Genomic DNA, 13,784 nt, shown 5'->3' on the forward strand with positions numbered 1-13,784 from the left:
TGAGAGGCATGGTGCATAGATATTTGGCTTGGAGCCAGGAAGTCCTACATCCAAGGCCTCACTGTGACTGACACATGCTGTTTATTTGACTCTGGGAAAGTCATTTAACTTGATGGTGCTCTAAGCAACTTGACCATCCAGAGGGGGACCCAGATGTTAAGGAAGAGCCTTTAGGCCATGTCACATAAGGAGAAATTGAAAGATCTGGCATTATTTAGCCTAGAAAAAAGAAGATAAGATATCTCTCTTTAAATATTTGAAGGACTCCTAAAAGAGAGATGTTGTCTTCTGTTTGACCCCAGAAAGCTGAAGTAGGAATGGATTTTAATGTAACAGAATGCAAAAGGTTTATTGATATAGTTTCAAGTTCCACATTGCAACTAAACTTTAAAAAACTGCTATTTGTTAAGGCTGGGTAGAATATTAAAGAAGAATAACTACAATAATCTGAAAAGACTAAAAGTACTCTTCCTTTTTCTAATTATATGTCTGTGTTAGGATATGTCTGGTTGATATATGGTAGGATATATGTCTGGTTGAAAGATACAGATCCTTCAACCAAGTACTTCAACCAAAACAATTTATGACAACAAGTTCAAGGCAGAAGTTGGTATGAGAATCTGTTTTCTATTAATCCAGACAATAAAGAGATTTGAAAAAATTTTTGTTTTAGAAAACACAGTAATTTTCTTTAAAATGTTCTTGATGTTAACATTTAATGTATTTATATTCTTATTTAAATGAATTAATAAATATTTTTAAATTGTATGTTTTAGTTTCTAACAGAGTTTTTATTTATAGAAATAGCCTTGGGGGCAGCTGGGTGGCTCAGTGAATTGAGAGTCAGGCCCAGAGATGGGAGGTCCTAAGTTCAAATCTAGCCTCAGACACTTTCCAGCTGTGTGACCCTGGGTACTTGACCCCCATCACCTAGCCCTTACTGCTTTTCTGCCTTGGAGCCAATACACAGTTTTGACTCTAAGATGGAAGGTAAGGGAAGAGAGAAAGAAAGAAAGAAAGAAAGAAAGAAAGAAAGAAAGAAAGAAAGAAAGAAAGAAAGAAAGAAAGAAAGAAAGAAAGAAAGAAAGAAAGAAAGAAAGAAAGAAAGGAAGGAAGGAAGGAAGGAAGGAAGGAAGGAAGGAAGGAAGGAAGGAAGGAAGGAAGGAAGGAAGGAAGGAAGAAAGAAAGAAAGAAAGAAAGAAAGAAAAAAAGAAAGAAAGAAAGAAAGAAAGAAAGAAACCACAAAATCCTTTTGTGGTCCTCAACCATATTTAGGAGATATTTAGAAAGTAGAAAGTTTGATAACCAATGCAATAATCTATCTCAGTCCCAAGGAACAAATGATGAAGCATGCTTGCCTTTTCTTTGGAGGAAAGTAGAGAACAGACCCTAGGAACAAAATGTTGCATGTACTAAGATTCAGTTATTTAGATGGTCACTTCTGAATAACTTCTTTTCTTCATTATAAAACTGGGTTGGGGGTAGCTGGGTAGCTCAGTGGATTGAGAACCAGGCCTAGAGATGGGAGGTCCTAGGTTCAAATCTGGCCTCAGCCACTTCCTAGCTGTGTGACCCTGGGCAAGTCACTTAACCCCCATTGCCTAGCCCTTACCACTCTTCTGCCTTGGAGCCAATACACAGTATTGACTCCAAGACAGAAGGTAAGGGTTTAAAAAAAAACTGGGTTAATAGGAGAGGCTATATCAGGAAAATATTATGATGCAAAAAACAAGACTTGAAAAATATAACAGAAGAAATGGGTTATGTATACAGTTGGTATAACAATAGCAATTCACACCTGCTCATTCCTGTTTTCTGCAACCTACATAAAAGCAGATTGTCAGTCAATTAACTAACCAGTGAGGATGTTGCATATTTGGCCACCAGGTAGTGCCCCCACAAGATACCAGCCAAGTAGCTTGAATGAAGGATATTTGGTGCATATGTTTGGCTTTCCAAAAGTGCATGGTATTCCCTCTGCTCACCAGAATGCATAAAACCTTTCCATTTTTATACTACTACCTATCCCCCACCCCAAAAGTTCCAATCTCACTCAGCTTTCTGTATGTGAACTTTGATTCTGAGTGGATACAGATTTAGTATTCTGTAGAGTATTTCAAAATTATTAAGAGTAGCATCTCTAACATCTACTCTAGAAATACACAAATAAGAAATCTCTCAACTTGACCAGTCTTATTCGGAAGACTTTATATATTCATAAGACCTACTTTAGTAGTCATATGATCTGTAAACACACACACAGACAAAATTAATTATAATGGATATGTGGCATGGCAAAAATATTTTTAAACTATACAGGAGCTGTTGAGTAGCTAGATGGTAAAAAGAATGATTCATCCAACTACCTCTCCTTTCCCTATACAGCCTCCCAACTGGTAAATGAGAGAAAGAATAAGAGGACGCATTGTAGGTTCAGAGCTCACCAAGTTTTAGCTCAGTAAGAAAATATAAGGGAAATGTCAAGTATTAAAACAGCCTCATGGTCAGTCCTTGATTCAGGGTTTCACATCAAGTATTTCTCCAGTTCAGTCTTATTCTGGTCTGGTCTTCACTATCATGCCCCTTCCCATCCTGCCAGTCATACACCACTCTAGCTCTCTACATTCCTGTTATTACTACCAATACAGGTCTCCAGGATCAATCCGAGCTTGTGTGTAGCCATTCCCAACTTGGTCTAAACCAGTTGGAAGAAGAGGGTCTGAAGCTTCAAGCAACAAACAGCAGTGTTCCCTTTTCTCAATAAAAGATCTCATTCTCAGAGACCTTGCTATTCCCAATTGCATGAAAGGAATGGCTTAGAATTGGAAATTATAATTCTTTTCAAGAGTAAGAAATGAGAAAACTCAAGGATGTTGGCAAATGTATGCCTGAACACAGGTTTCTTTCATCTTCTGTTTTCCTGTACATCTATTTTCTATGGTTAATTTCTTTCTGGGAGGTATTAATAATTCTTATTTTCTTAAAATAAAAGATTAAAAAAAAAAACCTTACCTTCCATTTTTAAATCAATGCTGTGCGTTGGTTCTAAGAAAGAAGAATAGTAAGGGCCAGGCAATGCCTGACGTCAGACGTCAAGTGATTTGCCCAGGGTCACACAGCTAGGAAGTGTCTGAGGGCAAATTTGAACCCAGGATCTCCTCCTCTCTCTAGTCTCTGGGCCTGATTCTCAATCCACTGAACCACCCAGCTTCCCCCTAAGAAAAGGTTTTTAAAATGATTTAAGCAAAAGTCTGGAGCATAAACCCCTGTCAGAATTTCATGTCTGACTGAATTTGAATTATTAATAATTAGAAAATTAAGATCATCTGAAAGTTTCCTGAAAGCGATATAGTGTCTGACACAATTGAATGATTTAGCTTAGTTGGATCTCTCATCAAGCTTTCTGCATATTTATCTTCTTCCTTCTATGACTTATGAGGTAGTCTACTCATAATATCTTCTATCATCATCCTCTAAAATTTTTTATAAATGAGTTTACATTCAAATAAATCTTATTTGGCAAAGATATGAACTATTTTCTGATTGAGGTGCTTAAGGTTTTTTCATCTTGTGGTAAATTATTTTATTGGTATTGGCTGAAATTTTTAAGAAATTATGACAATCAGTGTCAATGTTTGTTTATTCATCCATTTCCCACTTTGGGACAAAAACAACTTGTTTGAATATATCAGGTTCTTGATTATCTTGACCTATTTTTGCTTCTATTCTTTCCTCTAATTTGATATTGAGTCTGATCTTCTAACAAATTGATAGACAGACAATTGATTTGGGGGTGAAGGTCACATTAGTAATGTCTTTTATTACCTAAAATATAATTAATTTTGTTTTCATAATGTAATTTGGTACTTGTCATGACCAGTACTTCATACCAGTCTTAAAGAAATTATTCCTGGTATGTGGGTATGAGGGTTTATATAGTCTACAATAATTTACTTTCATTCTGACTCCTGAATGATAGTTTCCAAAATATTTTTCAACAATGTCCCCTATGCCCACTTTTGTGTTAAGTTCACCAAGGCAGACAGAATGTGTATATTTACTTTGGAGGATTTTTTTTTTAATCAAGTCCCTTATAGAATTGTTCTTCTTTGTCTTCTGCCACATTTATAAGCCTATGATGGAGCTTGATTAACTGATTGTTTCCACTTGGTTAAGGGCTCTGTCTCTTATCACTTGATTTAAGTGGAGTAGAATCTCTTGAAGATCTAGTCAACAAACATCATATCTTTTCAGTAAGAATGGCAAGATTGGCATGCTTCTGTTTCCCTGGTAGTTTGTTATCTATACTCTTTTATTACTGGAAAAGACTCTCACATTTAAAGTATGAATAGAATAGACTGTGTTTATGGATATTCTAAAAATTATGTGATTATTAGTAGCCTGATCCATTTTTCTGCGACTCTACTACTTTCATGTTATAAGCAAAGGGAGACAGATAAGACTGAGAGTCATTTTAATTTTTTTCATTGCTTCATAGGTTTTCATGGCTAAAGAATTCATCACCAAGTGACCAGCCTACTTGTGAGTTTCTTTGTAGTAAGCTCTTGGAAAAGCAGGCACATTCTGATGCTCTGAACATTTTCAGATGTTAGAAATTGCCAGCATTTGTACTTCTATAATATAGTCATTAGGGACAAACGGTTAGAGGTATTTGGGACTGGAAGTTAACATCTACACTCTTATTATCTATAGAATAATGGAATGTTTTATGAAAGATATTGCTAGGTTTTTATACATGACTATTACCAAAATACTCATCATTATATCCAGGAGGCAGATCATCATTCTTCATCCATTGTTTACTAGTGGTAGATACATTCCCAACTAGTCTAGTTTCAGTTTGGGGGGGGTGTTTAGGCAGAACTAGCACTCTGGTGTGCAAACCCTTTTCAGGGTTGCATATCCACTTTTTTGGTGGATCCACTTTGGTGTCCACTTTTCACCTAACTCTCATCTGTGACTCCAAGAAGCTGTAGCATGTACAGCAGCCACACTCTGGGAAAAACTGTCTTGGCAGATGAGCCAAATCACATTAAGGGGAACTGATGGGCCTCAAACCTGTCAGAGGGAGTTAGGGGAATGGCTATCTCAAGAATATGAAGGCTTTTCCTGGTGGAATGAGTGAATCAGAACAGTTTGTTGGGGAGTTGGGGAGTGCTGAAGAGCACCTAGAGCTTGGTCAAACATTGAAGATGCTGAGGTCATTTTGAGTCATCACCAATTATCCGGATATTTGCCTTGGATTTCAATGACTCTAGGAGTAAGGCTGATGACTGTGTGCAATTCTGCCTCACTGAAATTGAATTCAATGCAAGTTAAGACATTACTCCATGATGTCGTTGGTCCTCTTCAAAAATGAAGGATGAGCAAGAACAGCATAAGACATTGTTAAAAATAACCTAGAGAGGGGCAGCTGGGTAGCTCAGTGAATTGAGAGCCAGTCCTAGAGATGGGAGGTCCTAGGTTCAAATCCGGCCTCAGCCACTTCCTAGCTGTGTGACCCTGGGCAAGTCACTTGACCCCCATTGCCTAGCCCTTACCACTCTTCTGCCTTGGATCCAATACACAGTATTGACTCCAAGACGGAAGGTAAGGGTTTAAAAAAAATAATAACCTAGAGAACAAAGTTCATATTCTAATCCAAATATAATTCAGGCCAGTTTAATAGCTGCACGGTTTAAAATGGAATAAACATTCATGAACTATGAAATCTAATTTAAAATCCTATATACAAACAGAGGAATAAAAGCAAAAAATTCCAGAGTTTAAAAAATATATAAAATGTTACTCTCCTCTACTGTCAGTACATCAAAAAATCATCTGAATGAGAAAAACCTTTTCCAACCAGCAACAGGAGCCGAGGTAAAGCTTTTGATCCATATCTCCCCTTCTCAACTCAGACTAAGCCTCATATATTTTGAGGCAGAAAGAGCTCCTTAAATAGTCAGCCTACTTCATCTGGCTATTCACTATATAGAATCCTGGGTAGAACAGGAGAAAAAAATAGAAAATAAAAGCAAAGGATTTTGAGGGGATGGGATAATAGGAAGAGATTGGCTGTGATCCCAGTAGGTGTTTCAATGGAACTTTGTCCTAAACAAAAAAACTCATCCACGACGATAACCTCTAGCACAGAAGAAACAAAATTCCTATCCATTGGTGACAAAGTTCCGAAACATTTTCTAGGGTTCTTTTTACCACTAAAATAATCTATTAAAATTTTTATTAGGGGGCAGCTGGGTAGCACAGTGGATTGAGAACCAGTCCTAGAGACGGGAGGTCCTAGGTTCAAATCTGGCTTCAGCCACTTCCTAGCTGTGTGACCCTGGGCAAGTCACTTGACCCCCATTGCCTAGCCGTTACCACTCTTCTGCCTTGGAGCCAATACACAGTATTGACTCCAAGACGGAAGGTAAGGGTTTAAAAAAAAATTTTTTTTTATTAACCAGAGGGGGGGTTTAATATTGTTTTAAATAACAGAAAGAATCTTCTTTAAATGCTCAAAGAGTAAAGTCAGAAGTAATTAACAAAAGTTTTCTGAGATTAAAAAAATCACATTGGCCAGGAATAGCACAAGGAACACTGAATTCACTTAACAAATGATAATCATCTGACATCAATGAAACTAATCAAAAACCATTTAGTGAATGGCTACTATTTGACAGGCACTATGCCAAGCTCTAAAGATTCTCAAAATAATGAATGCTCCGAAGGGAACGTGAACTTTGAGTATTATAACCCATCGACGGCTGTCCAACTGGTGTTGTTCCTTCCAATGTACTTCTTTAAATTCACTATAAGGAAGTCACTGAATATTCTAGAGACTTTCTTCAAATTCTCCTGGCATTGTAAGGGTGCCAAGGGAGCACCTGGGCAATTCACCTCTTATTCTTCATCCTCACCATGTGATCAGTCCATCTTCTCTTCTTATAAGCAATACTGATGGCCAAGGTCAATAGATTTTCCATATCAATGCATATCATAATTTGGGGGAAAGACATTCCTGCTTGGTATTTCCCATATGCACAACTGGGTCAGATCCTCTTAAGAGGCTACAGATCTCCATCAAGAGGTTCTGCAAATATTCCACTGTCTAATGCAATCAGAACAATGCCATCTGCCACCAAGAATATCCAGAGGATTTCACAAACCTCCCAAGAGAAACCTTTGTTGATTTACTTTGTCCTGGATCTCCTCCATTATAGTAGCAAGTACCACTACTTGTTTGGTGCCTCACCTAATGTTCATGATTTAAAAAAAACAAAAAACCTTCTGTCTTGGAATCAATACTATAAATTGGTTCTAAGGCTGAAGAGTGGTAATGGTGAGGCCACTGGGGTTAAGTGACTTGCCCAGGGTCTCACAGGTAGGAAGTGTCCTAGGCCAGACTTGAATCCAGAACCTCCTATCTCTAGGACTGGCTCTCAATTTAATGAGCCATCTATCTGCCCCCATGATGTTCTTGATTAAAGGGTCTTTGATCGGATCCTTGATTAGATATTGAGGAATCTTGAATATGACACATATGTTTGTGTGTGTGTGTGTAATAGATGCCATGTTGGAAAAGAGCCATAAGGTGAGGTTTTGCTCCACTTAATTTTTTGCATAATTGTCTAGCAATAAGTACAATTGTATTTTATATTTCTACATTTTTAGTCAATTTCAAAGTGATAAAGATATGATGCATTATTGAATAGTATTTCCAGAAGCATGTTTAATTCCCTACTAATACCCTTATTCAGAATACTCTTAATGCTATTCACAAAGATTTTCTAAATAAGCGTAAACAAATAGGTGGTTATTAATGACTTCTCAGTCCATTTTTGTCTTTAGTGTTAAAAAAAAACCAACAACCTATGATTTCCTCTCATCTTTGGTATCTTCTCTTCCTTTTTAGTGATCCCTCAGTGCTCTCATAACTGTCCTCTAGCATATATTTTTTTCTATACATACTTTGTCTAATTCAGTTGCTTTTTAGCCTCATTTTCTCTTTAGTACTATTCCTACTTCTCCTATAAGAACATCCAGAATGATTACTATATTTAGTGGGAGAGGCTGAAAGCACTTTGCTATAGATATCTTTGCAGATCTTTTACATTTTTCTTCTTTTTGTTGACCAACCCTTTTTGGGTTTCTTAATTTATGGGTCTTTCTTAACTTAGCAGTGTGGGACAGAGATTTGCTATAGCCTCAGAGAATATATAATCTTTTCTCAAAGTGGGGCACAGGACAGATGATACCTCTATCTAAGTCCCTCCCTACTCTGTGATCCTAGAGAGTGTTTGACATTTAAACAAATTTTTAACTTTCAGTATTCTCTTTTTGAGTAAGATTATATGAAGTCCTTATATAAATTTGCCCATTCATTTCTGAAAAAATCGAGGGTTGGCTTACAACAATGTTTTCTTTTCTTTTTTAAATAAACTCTTACTTTCTGTTTAGAATCAATTCTAAGGCAGAAAAGCTGAAAAAGCTAGACATTTGGAGTTAAGTGATTTGCCCAGGGTCACACTGCTAGGGAGTGTCTGAGGTCAAATTTGAACCCAGGATCCCTCATGTCCAGGTCCGGCTCTCTATTCACTGAGTCACATAGCTGCCCCTTACAACAATATTTTCTAAGGGCTTTTAGACATAAAAAAATTAACCAGAACAGGACAGATGCTTACATTTTGTTCATTGGTCCTATTCACTCTGGGGCAGCCCAGCCTGGTTGTTTGTTTGTTTTTTTCTACAGAGAAAACAAATCCTACCTGCCAGAATTTGTTGAATCACTTCTAGGACAATGACCTAACTGGATGTGGGCTGAAGGTGTTTGCAGGATCCTGGGCCAAAGCTCTGTTGCTTTCATATATATATATATATATATATATATATATATATAATTGCCAACCCTGTTGGCTATTAGCAATGAGCAGTCAAGCATCTGGGAGGCTTATTGTCACGGGCAAAGTCCACCCTTGCCCGAGACTCCAGGGTATCCCAACTGGTGGCGAATGATCAGTCAACAAAAATAACAAACAGAAGACAGCTTAATCATAACAGCAATGGGATTGCTTTGCATCTGACAGCTGCTCCGCTTTCCCGATGTCTGGTCTTTATTTTAGTACCCATTCTCTTGGCATGCAAATACACAAAATCAAATAGAGATAATTGGAAAAGTGATACACCAACTTTTAACAAATCACTTGATTAACATTCTATATTGTTGTATTGTGATTACAGACAGAATAAAGGTTGCGCACAAGATCAATGATTTTGTCACAGGTGGCTTAATTTTCTCATTACCTTGTGAGAAGTTTTGAGCTTACAAACAATCAAGGAAAATGACGTACTGCTTTTAATAAAATGGAATCATTAATCAGCAGTTCTTAGAAGACAATTCAACAATCATATCATGGAGGCTGAGGGGTCTGGGAACACAATTCAAATTTAGACTGGTGGCCTCTAGGGAGTTACTGATTTGTATGATCGAGTCACTGAGGCATATTGAAGCTTGTTGTACTTCTACTTATCGCTTGGACCTCTATGACTGATTTGTGTGCTGCCTTCATGAGAAAAGGCTTCTGTATGTGGGAAAGTTTTTGGCTTTGCCTGTAGCTGCAATTTTGCTGGGAATTATGTACCTAAGTTAAAGTTAACCCATGATAGTCTTTTGGGATTGGGTTTGAGGGTCTGCTCTTTTGGTGGTGTTTAGGAGAATTAGGGTACAGGTGCTTTGCTCTTGCATTATTCCTTTTGAGACTAGGGGGAATAATAATCATGTCAATTAATAGGTGAGGGGCATCGATGAAAGAGGTCATGTAAAAGGGGGTTGGGTGGGCAGTCATATCTCGCCAAGGACCACTCTGTGGTCTCCCCAGCTACCACACGTAACTCTGTCAAGGCGTCGTGGTCTGATGGCTCCCAGCAGCTTATAGTCTTGATTTACTCTGCCCTAGTAAAATTTGAGTGTTGGGTTCAGTTATGGGAATGCCATTTTAGGAATTACCTTAATGAACCTAAGAACATGAAGAGGAAGGCAACCAATATAATAAAAGGGCTAGGGACCATTCCATATGGAATTCAGTCAAAGAAAAAAGGATCTCATGCTAAATAAGAGAATCTGCATTTTGGGTGTGTGATAGATGCCCCCATATATTTGAAAGGATTAGCTGAATTCCATTTTGCCCCAGAGAAGAGAATTATTAGCCTAGGTAGAGATTGCAGAGAGATTAATTTTGGCTCAGGGTAATGTGACAGAAGGTTTACACATAAGAAAAAGTGCCAGACTGACTCTTTATCCTCATTGGGGGTGGGACCCCAGGAGGCTGGAATCTTGAGAAGCCAGAAGGTTCCTTCTGAAGAGCAGTTGGTCTCTCAGTTTTGAGAAGCTGAAGAGAGAGAGCTGGTTAAGACTTTGTCCTGAGGGTTACCCACCTTTTTCCCACTAGTGCCTGGAAATCCTTCCCCCTAACATTTCCCAATTGAAAAGACTACTGAAGAGAAACCTGAGAAAAGACATTTTGTGTTTCTGTCAGTCTTTACCTCAGCTCCTGTTGCCCTGGGTCTGAGTGACTAAGGGGCCAAACCCAGGGTCAGTCAACTTGACTATCTCTCAGGGGGTTCAGGCTGCCATAGCCTGAGTTCCTCTCCAAACTTGATGAGGGAGGGAAAAGGGGTTAGTTAGAGAAAGGGATCCCTTTTCCCCCATTTTCCTTTCCATTCTTTTCCCTGCCAGCCATTCCTTTGTATTATCCTAATTGAATTAATTTACATTAAAGTGGTTATCTTTTCCCAAATTTGAATCAAAGGAGTGGAACAGCTTAAAGAGGGAGGGAAACATTTTGACTCTAGTAGCAGTGGAGGACAAGAGGGACAAGAGCTAATCTGTGAGAGCAACCATACTTGAGGAGGGAAGGCTGAAGAGGGAAACTAATCAAACCCCTTCTTCTCTCTCCGAGCCAACCTAAACATCAGCTGTCTCTCCTAGATCCTGTTTCTTTTACCACCTACAAACCTTCTCCATTACATCTGGCACCCCAGGATTTAAAAGAACCCCCATTTTAAGAAAAGCTTTAGTGATCAAGTGTTACCAACTGACAGTTCCTAGTTACCAACTGTTACCAACTGACTCATGCTAGCAGCCATTGTCATTGACTCTGCCTAGGGGTTTCCACACAGGGGTTTCCACTCTTCTACTTCTCTCCACCAGGAATTAATTTCCTGGTGGAGAGAAGTAGAAGAGTTTCACCAATTGCCACTCTGGTCAGTTGGAATACTGAGGAAGTGAGACCATTGTAAAAGGGAGGCTATATCAGGGCTGTCAAAGTATAGGATCTAGCCATCTTGGATCCTGTTTAGAAGCAAAGCTTGTGGGGACAACAACTATTTCTAACGGTTATCTCCTGGCAGTTAGAGCCTAGGAAAGATTAGACTTCTAGAAATAAGATCCACATAATCAAAAGAGCTATAGAAAGGGGGAAAGATCTAATGGGAAGCATGTTCCAATTAATACTGTGGTCTGCTGTGGTGGGAGTAATTTCCATTTATTAGAGTTACTGTATAATATATAATACAGTGGCAGGGATGCTGGATAATGTTCTGGGGACATTAACCAATAACACAGATACCAATGAATTACCTAGATATGAATTACCTCTGGAAAATCATACCCCAATTCCATGTTGTGTTTGTGGTAATGACTAATATCCTAAAGCTCATTAAAGCTGGAGCCAACCTGATTTTCCAGAAAAGACCTGTGCACACTTTGGTGATTGATCATGGATTAGAAGTCTTATTTGAACAAATACCCATTTTGACTGAAATTTGTCCAGAGTATATGAGTAATAAACAAGAAAACAGGGGAAAGGGGAAGGACATGGTGACTGGGGAAGTGACCACAAAAGATGTGACTGGAAATACTAACCAGGTCTCTGGGACTGCTAGCAGTAATATTGGATACCATTAGGGGCAGTAGGGGGAAATGACATTGCTAATGATACAACAGCACAAAGCAACAAGGCACTGACTAATGCATCTGCTAACAATCTTGCAAATGCATCAAGGGCTCAAAAGATCATGTCTTTGTGTGATATAGCCAAGGTCACTGATAACTTTGGCATCTTATATGCAAAGGTACATAAGTCATTTACCACTCATGACTTGGATTCTTTACGCAAACGTATGCCTAAATTCCTAACAGAGCCTCATCTTGTGATCAAAGATCTGAAAAGAGCATTTTGCCTCTATAAATCAGATTTTGAGGATGTTGAAATTCTTTTAACTAAACTTTTAATGCCTCAGGAACATAAAAATTTTATTGAACAAACTAGAAAAGATTCCTCACTCCTTCTCCATTACAGTAATAATGAAAACTTTTATACTATTTGAGCTAGCAAACTGAGGGACAGTGTGCGTTAGAGGTATCCTCCCCTTTGAAGTTCTCTGAACCAGGATAACCTGATGGAGATGTGAGGGGATTCTCCTCCATGCTTTATTTGTTCCCTAAAGTCTGTTGCAATCCTAAAATTAAGTGATTCATGAGAATATGCTCTATTTTTGTGAGTCGGTAGGGTAGCATGGACACCGCACTCCACTTGGCATCAGAAGACCCGAGTTCAAGGTCCAGGCGACCACTTACTTACTGTGTGATCATGGGCAAATATTGACCTACCTATCCCACAAGGTTAATGTGAAGATAGTACAGGATAAACTCGAATATACTATATAAGTGTGAACTACTATTACTGTAATTCTTTGTCCCTTTTGAAATTTGATCTTTTCTGTGTTTGAATTCCTGTTTCACTATTTCAAAATGCCCTTTTCCAAGTTACAGACTGTTGAACTATTGTTTTTCACCTTGTTTTGGTAGGATGAGTGAATAAATCTCACAGTCCTGTGTACTCTCTAAATACAAGCACCTTCCTCAGGTACTAGAGTTTTTCAGGCAACTTGATCATATCACAAGGAAAGAAAGAATTAAATTAGTGGAGGATAAAGGATTATAGGAGATAAACCATCAGGTAGTGCACATCTAGGATCAGGAAGATCTGGGTTCAAATACCACTTCAGACATTTACTAGCTGGGTAACTGGGCAATCCACATCTACTCTCTAATCTTCAGTTTTCTCATATAAAATGAGGGTGCTGAACTTCACAGTCTCTTCCATCTCTAAATCTAAAATTCTATATATTTGCTGAAGAAAATGGGTCCCTTATCATTTGAAATGTTCAAGAAACACTTGGATGATCACTGGTCCTGGGTATTGTCCAAGGAGTTCCTGGTCAAGCTACATGCTTGACTAAAGTCCATAGACCGCCAAGTCCAAAAATGCCTTTAATTTCTGAAATTGTTTGAATCTATGTTCCTCATTCTCAAAAAAAGTAATTTTGGGGGGCAGCTGGGTAGCTCAGTGGATTGAGAGCCAAGCCTAGAGACGGGAGGTTCTAGGTTCAAATCTGATCTCAGACACTTCCCAGCTGTGTGACCCTGGTCAAGTCACTTGACCCCCATTGCCTAGCCCTTGCCTTCTGCCTTGGAGCCAATACACAGTATTGACTTCAAGATGGAAGATAAGGGTTTAAAAAAAAGTAATTTTTAATAGAATGCCTATTAAGGCAAAGAAAAAAGAATGGGCACTGTGGGGCAGCATAAAGGACAGTAAGACATAGTCCTTGAAATACATTCTGGGTAAAGTTAGGAGCCATGAATATGGCAACTTGGTGGCACAATGAATATAATGCTGGACTTAGAGTCAAGAAGAGCTGAGTTCAAATCATGACTC

The 13,784-nt window shown here is 38.4% G+C and overlaps 1 protein-coding gene across 8 annotated transcripts in view; it reads left to right on the plus strand.

The window, feature by feature from the left end:
• Positions 1-13,784, plus strand: part of LOC100028858 (probable small intestine urate exporter) — a 61,910-nt gene that overhangs the window by 13,402 nt on the left and 34,724 nt on the right. The window contains exon 2 of one of the 8 annotated variants that reach the window (XM_016422411.2): positions 4,499-4,542. The exons of the other annotated variants lie outside the window; for them this stretch is intronic. The gene's annotated coding sequence lies outside the window, so the exon portion shown is untranslated. The remainder of the gene's footprint in view (positions 1-4,498; positions 4,543-13,784) is intronic. 8 annotated transcript variants of the gene reach the window in all.

The sequence above is a fragment of the Monodelphis domestica genome, chromosome 4, assembly GCF_027887165.1.
Source record: "Monodelphis domestica isolate mMonDom1 chromosome 4, mMonDom1.pri, whole genome shotgun sequence".
Lineage (NCBI taxonomy): Eukaryota > Metazoa > Chordata > Mammalia > Didelphimorphia > Didelphidae > Monodelphis > Monodelphis domestica.